This window comes from Passer montanus, unplaced genomic scaffold, assembly GCF_014805655.1.
Source record: "Passer montanus isolate IOZ18808 unplaced genomic scaffold, ASM1480565v1 scaffold16, whole genome shotgun sequence".
Taxonomy (NCBI): domain Eukaryota; kingdom Metazoa; phylum Chordata; class Aves; order Passeriformes; family Passeridae; genus Passer; species Passer montanus.
In genome coordinates, this window is record NW_024363160.1 from 2,078,618 (window position 1) to 2,091,606 (window position 12,989).

The following is a 12,989-nucleotide window of genomic DNA, read 5'->3' on the forward strand; positions in this document are numbered from 1 at the left end:
TTAATTAGTTTGCTTTCAATGCAAAGGTGCAGCACCTCAGCAATTATGAGATCGTTAATACAAGAGAGCATAACAGCACCTTTAGAGATCTTGTCTAACCTCTAGGCACACATATAACTCCCATTAAGACTAATGGGAGTCACATGTGTGTATCCAAGGGAGAAGAGACCCATTAAAACTGATACAACATATCCATTAATCTTCAGGTCACTCTTAAGGTCAAACATTATAAAAATGTTTATGAACAGTACTTGCTAGGTATTCACAGTGGCTACTTTGGTTTGGTACAGACCTGTGAGCAGTTAAGGCCATGGAAAATGTCTGCATTAAAAGCATCACTGTGTTTCAAGTAGTGGCACAGAAATTTGAGAGTGCTTTTCTATAGTCAGAGGAGACATTTTTCTATCATATCCTGAAAGAATTAGAAGGGTAGAAATGACAGGGAAGGTTAGACACAAATGAAAACCTTGGACAAAGGAATGCTTTAGCTTTTCATTTTTCTTCCATCCCCCTCTCTTTCTTCATATTTCAGTACCTTAGTTGTGGTTTTCTGCTTCGGGAAGAATATTAACAGCAGTGACAAAAATTCCCAATCCATGCAGCCTACTACAAAGACACTACAAATAACATTTTGATTACTGAACCACCAGCAAACCACAATAATTTAAGTACTGTTTGCATGGAGGAAAGGGTGTTTAAAGTGTTTCAAAGAGAAAGGTAATCTTAGCTTGCTCTCTATTTCTTTAGAGAGCACACCTGAAAACTCCCTTTTTCATCCCTGTAGTATATTTTACACAAGCATGTTCCTTTCCAGTTTCTGAAAACATAAGTTTATCCAGTCTGTAAAACCAACCTGTTCAGCAATGAAATTGCTGTCTTTATCCACATTCAGGCCTGAGGAAAGACAGAGAATTCTCAGCAGCATCAAGGCCAGATGACCTCCATATGAACAAAGCAGATGTAATAGCAGGAGGAAATGTGAGTGTCAGATGAGTGCAGAAATGAGGAAACACTTTGGATATGAAGCACCCCTATTTGTTTACTGCTTATTTCGGCAACTGGAGTAAACAAGACAAGGTGTCTTCATCAAGAGTTACTCATGGATAGTTCTGAAACTCAGCCTCGAGAACTCAGGTTGAAACTCTTACTCTTCATGCAAGACTTGTTCAGCACTGCCCTTATACTTCCTGCTACAGGGTCTGTAAGTATTCCAAGCATTGACAAGTTAGCCCTGCAAGCTTTAGTTCAGACTTCCTGTGACGGACACAGATAGCCAGCTGCCTCTGCACTGTCAGGTCAAAACAGAGGCAAGGGTTCACCTAGAAAGCTTGGCTCCCAGAGACAGCCACAGCATCAGCCCCACCACAAAAAGCACTTTGCTTCACTCTTGAGCTGCAGGTCTTCTACTGTCTTCCTCTGTGATGCCCTCCTGACACAAACTCTCACTTCAGAAGATTTTAAATTACACACTCTCCACAGAGCCCCATACAAGGAAGTGTTTTTCATTGTTCCTAATTCAAATATACAATGATAAAATAATGATAATAAATTAATTTCATGATTCAATTAACTACTTCTGAGCAGAATTAAATCATTACATGGTTTTGTTTTAAAAACAAAGCAAACATTACCCTAAATACCTTGGTGTACATAGTGTACTATTTAAATATTTGGGGGTGATTGTTTTTTATTAGAGGTAATAAGCTTTCCACCTCAATGTCTTCCCATTAAACAGAAGAATCTTTCTAGCTCAAAACATAGTTATCTCATTTTGCTTAAAATGCTCTTTTCATACAAAAAAGATCTAATCCCCTTTTTGTGAAATCATGTGAATTCGCCCTATTCACTTCAAGCAGGTATTCTAAAAGAGGAATTACTCATCATTAACAAAGTTACGCATCTGTTTTGCCTAACTGCTTTATCACTGTGAAAAACTACATGTAAATATTGAACAGAACTGTTCTTTCAGGATCCTGATATTCATAAATGTCTGCATTTTCTTTTGTGGTACCTGAGGTATTCCAAAGTGCTATTTAATTTCTCATGAGTTACAAAAAAATAGTACAGAATCCAACAATATGTGCCTACGGAACGCCCCCTCAGCAGAGATAACCTCAGGAAGTTATCTGAAGAACTATATAACCTTTAATGTTACCTGGGAACCTGTGTTCATGAATATGTCAAAACTAAATTTAGTTATGGTTTGGAAATGAATAAATCACTATTTTAGTATCTTTTAACTTTTATTTAACAAGCATTGACAACGCCCCCCAACCTGTTCAGAGTTCTCTTTTCTTCCCAGAACAGTAATAGCCAACTTCACAGTGCAGTTTGCCTCACCTAAGGCGTACAACACAATTAAATTATAGCTCTTGAATCACCTAAAACACTTTCGAGCCCGTGAGGGAAAACCTGACACCGATGCCAGGAACTAACCGAGCACGCACGTATGGAGCAGCGCATTCGCTGCAGGAACACGGCCCGCAGTGCCCGCAGGCTGCTTCCCCATCTGCTCGCTTCTCCTCCCACAGGCCTGTGAGTCCTGACCGCAAACGCTCCGCAGGCCTCCCCATGGACTCCACCCCACACCGCCCTCAACTCCAAGCCGCTCGGTGACCACGCCACCCCAGGCCAGGAGTCTCTTCACGCCCACACCAGCGGCCCCGGGCAGGAGCCGCTACAGGCTCGGAACACACCGGGCCCGCCGACCCGGGAGCACCGGCCCGGGGCCGCCCCGCCCCCCTCCGCCATTGGCTGCTGCGCCTCACCCCGAGCCGCTGATTTGCTGCTCGGGCTGTCAGTCAAGCAGCGCGCGGCCCGCCCTGCCGCGGCCGCCGTACGGGGAGCGCTTCCCGCGCGCCGTCCGGGTCTCCCGGAGCGCTTCCTGCGCAGCCGCGCCGGGCGCTGGCCGGCGCACAGCTGTCCTTGCGGCCGCTCCGCTCCGGGCTGCTGCCGCTGTCACCGGCTGCCGGGACGGTGCCCGCGGGCCGGGGCGGCTCCGTCCGCGCAGAGCTTCGCTGAGAGGCTCGAGGCTGAGCCCGGCGCACCCGCGGAGTCGCGCAGGGCCGGGCCCAGCGGCGGCGCAGGTCAGTCGGGACGCGGGGCGGGACGGAGCGGCCGCGGCGGGCGGGAGCCGCTGCAGGGGCCGCGGCCTTCGGCGGAGCCCAGCCCGGCAGGCCCGGGCAGTCCCTTTGGCTCAGGCCCCGGAGCTCATGCAGGACCTGCTTATAAAAACTTGTGTTTGGGCTCCTGCAGTCGCCGGTCGCCCCCGTTCCGCCTCCTGGTGCCGCAGCGTGCAGAGACGGGGAGCATCCAGCTAGGCCCAGGCGTGCGGTAAGAGAGGACAGAGCCTGGTGACGACCTCTGCGGAGAAAAAAAGGGTATAATATCCTGTCAGAGGGGTATCATCATCTGAATTGTGGTATCAGTTGAGAGACTGAAACTTTTATACTCTTCGAGGGTCATTCCTCTAACTGCCTACTGTAGGTGGCAAAGAAGTCTGAAAATTAGGGTAGCAACTTCTCGCTTTTGTTAATCCAGTTTTGTGCAGCCTGTAAGTAACAAATCATTGGTTCCCTAGAAAGTAAATGTGGATTTATTCTGAATGGCCAATGTGTTTTGACCAACAGACAAACTCTGCTTATGACGTAGTCCATAGTGGAGACCACAGCACTGTGTTTCTTGTATGATCTTTTACCTGTCAGCGTGAGGGAGGTGTTCCCTAAGGTCAAAGATGAAGTATGACTAAACTTGGTACTAAATGAAGTAAAGTTTGTACTAAAACTTGAGTCCGAAATACTTTGCCATTTGATTTCATTGGAAGTTAGTTCTTGTCAGACTTTTTTTGAGCTTTTCTTGACATACAGTTTAGCAACAGTTGATAAAGTTGTGGGTTTTTTTTAAACTAATGCTATTTTAATTCTTTTGGGAGATGTGTTCTATCAGCGTTTTCTTCTTCAGTTTTTTTTTCATCTTTCTGCTGCAGTTCCTCCTCAGCAGCAGCTTCAGTTCTTGGCTGTCCATCATGGCTAGTTTATCTAGTAAAGTGATTAGTAGTAAAAAAACTGAAAGTGTCATTGGTGGAACTTAATTAGAGTAGTAAATAAGCTATTAAAGGGAGGAAAAATTAAAGTTTTGGGGTTTGGTTTTTTTTTCAGTGCTTGTTTATACTGCATGAAGCCATCAATTTCCATTACTTGCCTATGGGGTTAAATTTGCATGTGTGAAATGTATAAATTAGCTCATTAAAAGAGCTTTTTTTTTTCTTTTCTTTACAATTTTTAGTGGAAATTTAATAAACCAGTAGGGCACATAATCAAGAGTACTGAAGGGATTTGACACTTATATTTTAATTTTTCTGGAATTTGGTACAGAAATAGATGATCATGTCAGTATTGAAACGTCTACTTTGGTTGCTAGTGCCTCTAGCATTAGATATTAGTAAGAATACTGTTTTGGAGTTAGTGCTGTGTTGGTGGTTGGTCTTGATGTTCTTAAAGGTCTCTTCCAATCTTGATGATTCTAGGCTTCTGTGATTTACTCTTTTAATTACCATGCTGATTGTAGTGTTCTCCATATCATAAAGTTTTTGATTGAGTCTGTGAATTAGAAAGTGGAATACGTTTAAAGCTGTTATCTGTGAAGGTTTTGTAAGGATCTTCTGTTGCACCCACTTTCTTGCCTGCTAGTCTGGATTTTTTGGGAAGAGTCTAAAAGAGGTGGGGTGTTTGTGCCTTTTTATGTAGTGAGAGTTTGTGTGTGTATCAATATTTGAAAAACCTCAGTGTTATGTGTATATATTTGCAGTTTTTAAAGTAGGAATTGAGGATGTTTATTGTTGAGTACAGTGTATTGTGGAATTGCATTAATCTGGGACCAAGGCAACGGAAATAGCTCTGCTTAGCATCTTGCCTCTATTTTCACATCCTTTTAACTCCTAGGCTTAGCTTTGTTCAAACTTGGGTTTTTATTTGTCAAGAACACCCTTTTCAGCAAATGAAAAAAATCTGTTCCCATTAATGTTGCTTTAATTAAGTAAATAATTTAAATTAGATATCTCTCTGCAAGAATGTCAAAATACCTTTTGCTTTTCTTAGAAATGTTGAAAACTGTAAAGTAATAGTAGTGAGCTTACATATATTTGAATCAACTCATGCTTATATATCTCATAGCTAATCTTAGAACTCTTAGTACAGTAGTACAGACATATAAAACACCATGTTCTGAATTTATTTTTTAAAATATTTTATTTCTTAGGTAATGATCCTTCAGATGCATTATGGATCCACCCACTTATTAAAGGACTCCCAAGTAGCTAGAATGGCATGCCTCAGCTCATGTTTCTAGAGTATTAGGGACTAGGCTAGATATATGTCTGTCCTGTGCAAGGAGGGTGTTTTGACTTGGGAGAGAATGTTTTGTTTGTTTGACAGCTCTGTTTGTCTCCTATTTGATTATTTCATTATTCACCCATGTCTGTAGGTGAAGACTGTAGGTTAATTTCATTAAACATTGTAGAGACTCACAGAAAGGTTTTGATACTTAAGATGATCCGGGACACGCAGGAAGTAAATGTTCCTGTAACGTACTAAATTAAATTAAACTAAAACATTCAAACAGGTATTATTAGTACAAAAAGACTTTATTGTACCCTTTGTACAGTAGAGTAGGACAGGTAATTTTTATACGCAGATTTTGAGTATAAACAAAACAGTTTTTCACACTGTTACTAATCCGAGGACCTTAATTTGTTCTTTGACATCAAATGCTGTTGTGTAAGCCAAGAAAGCCATTTTACCCTCTCTGTTTATAGTCTTTTGAGGTGACAGTCTTGAAAATGGCTAAAAACTGCTACCTAGAGAATATTTGGGAAGGAAGGAAACAGGTTTATGGCTATGTAGTATCAATACCAAGAATATGGTGTAAAATAAATGGCTCTTCAATATATAAATCATCCAAGTGTAGGGAGTGATAACTGAATCCAGTATTAGCATATAGCTGGATATAATAATGAAGCACATGGTCTTTCAGGGAGGAAAAAAAACCCCTAAATGTTTAATTACATGTTCAAAATGTGAGACAGTGGGAATGTCTTTTCTATTTTTTTAAACATATGAAAGTAGTTTCAAAGCCATGCGGTTCAGAGAGAAGGGAAGGGGGAACAAAGAAGGGAAGAGATGGACAGGTTCTTGAAGGGAAATTAGTAGTAAGTTAAACAGTAGACAAAATCAGTCAACAATTTGAGACTATAATTCAAGTACCTTGTTACTCATGTGTTTTATTTCTCTGTTGGTTATAATGGCCTGCTCTTGCAAAAGTTTCAAAAATTCCACAGCACTGTTGTTGCGCTTGGAATTTCTGCATTTATTCAGTGAAAACAACAATCAAGAAGATGTAAAGAAACAAATAAATTGGGTCCAGCTAACACTGACTGATAAGCTTCAGACATAAAGAGAATTTCATTGAATTAGCATGTAAGCATGGTGTGCTCCAATAATAATAATTAAGATAACAAGAAATGTAAATAAACATTTGAATTAAAAGATAGCACTGTATTTAATAAGAAATGTTCTTCTTATACTACAATAAATTCATTCTATATTAATGTCAGTCTAACTGAAGAATAAGATATATTACTTTTTTGATACCTTGGTTCTTAAACCTTTTAGGTATTTAATGATTTTTGGGCAGAGAGGGCTTTTTTTAAGACTCTCTAGGTAATAACTTTTTCAATAAAGAAGTTCACTGTGTTTGTGCCAGTTTAGCAATATTTCCTTTAAGCTATATGGTCCCTGACAGAAACTAATGTAATCTATTTCTTATTCAGTCTGTTAGTGATATTAGTGCTGGCTTTCTCTGAGAGCCTGGCTTAAGAATAAGAAAGTAAGATTGTTGCCCTGGAATTTAGGAAAGCAGGCTCTGGCCTCTTCAGGGACGTACTTGGAAGAATCCCCCAGGGTCAGGCCCCTGGAGGGATGCAGCAAAGCTGGTTGGTACTCAGGGATCATCTCCTCAGAGCTGAGGAGCAGTCCACCCCAGCAGTTATGAAGTCAGGCTAAAATGCCAGCAGCCGTGCATTGATGAACAGGAACTCATCACAAAAGTCAGACATTAAAAGTAAATGTGCAGAAGCAAGAGCACATAGCCTGGGAGCAGCAGAGAGTGTCTGAGCATGCATGGATGTGATTAGGAAAGTCAGACTCTACCTGGAGTTGAATCTGGTGATGGATGTCATAGACTACAAGAATGGCTTCTATAAATACACGAGTAGCAGGAGGAATACTAGGGAAAATGTGGTCTCATGCCTGAATGAGCAGGAAATGTGGAAAAGGCTGAGGTTATGCAGGCTGCCTTTGCTTCTGTCTCTACTAGAAAAGACCTTCAGGAACCGTAGAACGCAGGGAAAAGTCTGGAGCAGGGAAGATGTACACTTGGAAGAGGTTTAGGTCAGAGAATACTTAAATAAAGAGGACATAGATAACGCTCTGGGAATGAGCCCATGAGTGCTGAGGGAGCTGGCTGATGTAATTGTGGGGACGGTCTCAATAATCGTCGGACTGGGAGATTGAGGAACTGGGAGAAGTGCCTGTAGACTGTTTTCTTCTGTTTTCAAAAGGGCAGGAAGAAGTCCTCAGGGAACTACAGCCTGATCAGCTTTACCTTGATCCCCCACAAGGATGGAAGGTGATGCAGCAGCTAATCCTTGAAAGCCTTCTAAGACACATTAAAGAAAATGATCAGGAGTAGTCAACATAGATTTACCAAGAGGAAGCCATTCTTGACCAACCTGATAATTTTCTACAATGAAATGACTGGTGTGGTAAATAAGGGGAGGGAGGAGAAGATACTTGCATCAATAAGTCTTTAGCAGTGTCTCCTGTGACATCCTCTTGGAGAAGTTGCTGCAGTATGGGCTGGGTGAGCAAACAGTCAGGTCAGCATAAAATGTGCTGAACAGATGGACCACAGGGAATGGCAATCAGTGGTGAGAAGTCGAGTTGGAAGCTGGTAACTACTGTTGTACCCCAGGGGTCAGTACTGTGTTCAGCCCTGTTTAACATGATCTGGATGATGCAATGTGCAGTTAGAAGATGATAATTTTGTCAATTAAAATCAGTCTTTCAGTGAAATACCCTAATGTAAATGTCTCCCCAGCAAGGTCTGGTTCCCAAATGTTAGCTATTTAGGAAGAACATCTGAATTAATGCAGTTTTTCAGAGCATCTAGAAAGTGAATTAAAATTTTCAACCTAAATGATAGTATGTTGTTTATGACTCAAAATGGAAATGTATTCACTCAGTGTATTGCTGCTCCAGTTAATGAGGACAGCTGCTACAACTTGTTACCTCTCATGGACTGCTGAATTTTACTTCAGTGTGGTGTTTTCAAGCAGGCCGCTTATGCTGTTTTGAGATTTTTATTGGGTCTGATTTTTTTTAGAGATAGGGTTGGGCTTTTTTCCTTTTGACAGCTATTAGCATACATTCTTTTTCACTTAGACCACTGAAGAGAGTCACACCCTTTCTGTTCCTCTCATTTTAACTAACAAGTGTGCTCTCAACATCAGCTGCTATACAGCACTCTCTGTAAAGTTGAAAGCAGCAAATAAAATAAAAAAAAAATTAAAATGGCCAATGTGTTGTGCGAAAAAGATGTGGGTTCATAGTCAAATTGTGCTGTGTATGCACAGAGAAGGTAGCAGGCTCTCTGTTTTGTAGCTTCTTCAAGAGCTAAATTGTTCCTTCAGCCATACAGCTGACTTACAACTGCAAGCATCATCAGTTCAAGTCTAAACTTTACAAAAAAGGAACGGATGCTGTCTTTGTAACATGCCTCTGTCAGAGATGAGGGTAGGGGTTTTTTTTGTTTGGAGGTGGATACAAGAACTTCAGAAGTTTGAGTTTATTTCAGGCTCTTTTGAAAAGGAAACAAAATTCAGATTTTTCTGAGTAATGGGGAAATATAAGAGAAATAAAAAACTTTGAGGTAGAGGAAAAAGAGGACATACACACTATAGGAAGAAAGAGGAATTGCAGCAATGGTGCAATTCTTGATTCAAGCTTGATTCTGACTGGGTCTGGGCACTTTCTCCTTTTGCAATGGAGGACTTGGGGAGGTTTTTTGCTTTTAGGAGGAAGTTGAATTGAATGCTGCTAATACTCATTGTGTTTGTATCAGTAGCTGCCTGGGAACAATGTCCCTAAAAGTCTTGTCTTTGACACTCCTTATCTCCTCTCTTGGTTTTTGCTAATATTGTGAGTGGGGTTAGAAAATAAAGGAGTTAATAAAAATTTAAATTCTAAGAAAACTTGAAAAAATACATTAAAATATCAGTATTCAAAAATAATATTAATTCTGTAGTCAGAGAAGCAGAAAAAAGTGTCACAGGAGGGGTTTGGTAAGGAGGAAAAACTTTTCCTGAAAGGGAAATTAATATAATGCCATGACACTATGGGGCATAACTAAATCATGAAGGGAAATACACATTGGAATTGCAGAGGGATTTCAGAAGCTGTAACAGCATACAACTCAGGCTGCCTAGCAAGGAAATTATTATCCCTCTTCTAAACTGTTACTTGTAATACATGTATGCAACCATTCAGTTGATTCTAAAATGCTAATGAAGTTACAGGATTGAGGAGAAGTGTGGTGGAAGTGTATCAGTCTTCCCTTGTGTGCTTAAAGTTCCCATAATTACCAAGTAATAAAATCGTCAAGGGCTGGGGACATTGAGCACATCAAATTTTCCCAGCACCCCTCGTAGTCATTGTGTATGCCACACGTTTCAAGGTACAATCATACCAGAAAAGCTGAAAGTAGGGAGGAATTTCATAGTTACTTATTTAAACAGAGTAGCCTCTCACTTGCAAGTCTGCATGAATCCTACAGAGGACTTGTACGAATAATTATTTTTCTTTGCATTTTTGAAAGACGGCTAAAAGTTTCATTATTTATATTTGCAGTGTTGTGGTGTTTTGCTTGCACATTCAGCACGTTGAGATTGAGGACAAAAAGAACAGTTCTTCAAGTCAAAAGGCTTGAGTTTCTGTCTTATTGTTGACTGGTGGTGGTTATAAGAGTATGATGCTGAGATCCAAAGGCAGCTGGTTTCATGATTATCTGGTTTTCCTGACCCTGTTCTTTTTACTGGTACTGCATGTATCTGACCTGGTTTTGTACTAAATCTGCAGAAAAATAAGTTTAAATAGGTTGGGCTTTTGCCAGTTCAACATGCGAAACAATTAAAGTTCAAATGGGTGCTAGTGCTAATCTGTAAGATAAGAACAGAATAGACAGTAGAAGGAAAATTGGAGACAGTTGCTGTAGCTGTCAAAAATTATGTTAGCTTAGGTTTTTAAAGAACACAAGCCTGAAAAATGAGACATTTATGTCAAGTACTGCTCTTTATCCTTGCACCAGTTGAGAGTTTTTGATTATAATTTGATCAAATTGTTCATAAGTTATGCCGTATAATACAAAGCCAAAACTTAAGACATAGAGTGAATAGGCTTGTCTATTTCTTGATGCAGGACTTTATTGTTTGTAGCAAATCTTAAATATATACAGTCTGTAACAACACTGGTTTTACATAGAGTCCTCCTTTTGGTACAGATGTGGACAGGGGTTAATTATGATTTAGGCATTTAGGATAGCCTTTAGCATTCTTATCTAATAAGTATCTCCAATAAAAGGTTAAAGGACCTTATGTTCCTGCAGTTCAGTACTTGGATCAGCATTGTTACACTTGCATATTGCTGAATATTCATGACTGTGCAGTTGGTATGCATATGTATGTGAAAAGGAAGAAAGTTGGAATAAAATCTGGGCAGTGACTGTGTTTCATAAATTATAAGCGTAAAGTGTTTAATGCAAAATTGCAGGGTTCTGTCATCTGTGATAAATTTTATCAGAGTATATAGAGCAGGTGTTGCTTCTGAATCTCTTGTATGTATCTTCTCAATCTTCTTCCTGGCATCGCCATACTTATCTGGTGATCCGTTCGTATGACTCAGACAGGTTGGAGCAGAACAGAGACACAGAGCTATGAAATGAGAATTCAAGTTAAATGACTTTTTGTTTGTTTTTTAGGTAGTTTTGAATGGAAGAAGTGTAAGGAGGGGCACAGAAAAAATGCATAAAATTGGGATTGACACTGTGCTTGACAAATAAGGGGATGTGAGATACAGTGCCCTTACAACAATGAAATGCTGATGTTACATATATCATGAGGTGGAAGACCAACTTTTCAGAAATACAGCATAACCAGCAAAGGAAGAGTTATGGCTATAACTGCCCTCACTGGAAGAGTTATGGCTATAACTGCCCTCAGTGTGCTCACAACTGTGCATTCATGTTCTGTCATAGGACTGTTTTGAAATGGAGCTGCATAGTCCTGCCACCAGGTGACATTTCACCTGCTTTACACAACAGATCATACATTTACTAAGCCTTGTGTTCTTTTCACTGCTGCACATGCATTGCAGTGTTACTTAGCCGTCCTTGTACCAGAACTTCGTATCCTTATCACACCCAAAATGTCTTCCAAGTACAGGAGTCTCTCAGTTATCTGTTGATCACATCAGCAGGTGAGACCTACATTATTAACTTAATTCTTAGCTTTGCTTAACTTTTGCACCTCCTGATGCTGGTTCAGTCAGTTTGCTCCTTACTTACAAAGGGCTGTTTCTTCCCAGCTAACCATCACAGCTGCCACTCTGTTCAACTACTTTAACCAAATCTCTCTTCACCATTTTAGTTCATCAACAGTAAAGGTAAGGCACTTCTCCACATAATTGCCATTACTTAGTTCCAAAAAGAAAAGTCTGTTGTGTACAAGACACATACATTGCTCAGCATCTAGATCAAGGGATTTTTAACCATGTTTTTTGGAAGTCTTCAAGTTACAATGCAGCTTTGTTTTTTACACTTTCAGGTTTTTATCACTGATTGCTTTAAAAGGAACAACAGCTAGATTTCATTTAGTGGAACAGAGAATGAGAATTTATAAGTGAAACTGACATGTCCCTTTAGACATGAATTTGTAATTTGGTGTACTAAGGAGCAGGATGACAAAAGAGGAAATCAGATGAGGGAGGAAGAGAAAAAGGATATGGGATTAAGAATAATAGTGATGGAACATTAGCTTGTTATGTTTATCTTCCTGTTTATTCCAATAAATGAAGATTAGGGTTTATCAAAAAAGTTGGTAGGAGGATGCTGTCTCTGACTTCTATGCTACAAGGAATACAAATGTACTTTGAGGTTTTATAGCCTTGAATTTAGCATTGCGAATTTTAAAAGGTAGTATTTTAAATATTAGTTATGAGGTAACTATCAGATCTGGTTGTTTGGATCTAATAATCTGTCTTTTAAGAGCGCTGACTAATGACAAATTTATCTGAAGTCAGTAGAAGCTTGTAGCATTCAGAATATTTTAAGGAGTGGCCAGTAATAGTCTTGGTTGCTAGCATTCATTGATGGGATGTGTTACACTGATGTGGGATTTTCAGTATCCATCAAATGCTGTCAGAAATGGCTGATTTACAGCTTCTAACAGTGCAGCACTTTCCTGCTTCTCTTCATTACTGTTGTATCAGTTCTGGCTCTTCTGAGCTGGTTTTGATTTTGTAACTTGAAGCCCTAATATTTTGATTCTGGCAGGTAGTTTATGGAAGATAAATCAATGAACTATCGTTAATGTTTCCTTGCTGTCTCCAGGCATTCAACAGTGGCTAATCTCTTGTATCTCACTCATGTTATGAAATCTAAGTTTACTTAGTTAAAATTGGAAAAGCAGCCTGTGATTTGAATGTGTCTTTGGCTTATGCTTGGTCTTTGAACATTAAATGTAACTGTAGCATTTTTTAACATCCATAATAAAATTCTTAATTTTATCTGTGGGAATTGTTTGTTACACAGTCATTCAGTGTTTTCCTTGAATTTGTCTATTTTGACAAATAGTCCTTTCTCCCAGGAATATAAGAAATAAA

At 39.9% G+C, this 12,989-nt stretch overlaps 1 protein-coding gene across 3 annotated transcripts in view; it reads left to right on the forward strand.

The window, feature by feature from the left end:
- Positions 1-2,791: 2,791 nt before the first annotated feature.
- The window catches only part of PEX2 (peroxisomal biogenesis factor 2), a 29,955-nt gene continuing 19,757 nt past the window's right edge, over positions 2,792-12,989 (forward strand). Inside the window, exons 1-2 of one of the 3 annotated variants that reach the window (XM_039702847.1) lie at positions 2,792-3,086; positions 3,256-3,333. The gene's annotated coding sequence lies outside the window, so the exon portion shown is untranslated. The other 2 variants (XM_039702846.1, XM_039702848.1) reach the window with 2 other exon arrangements.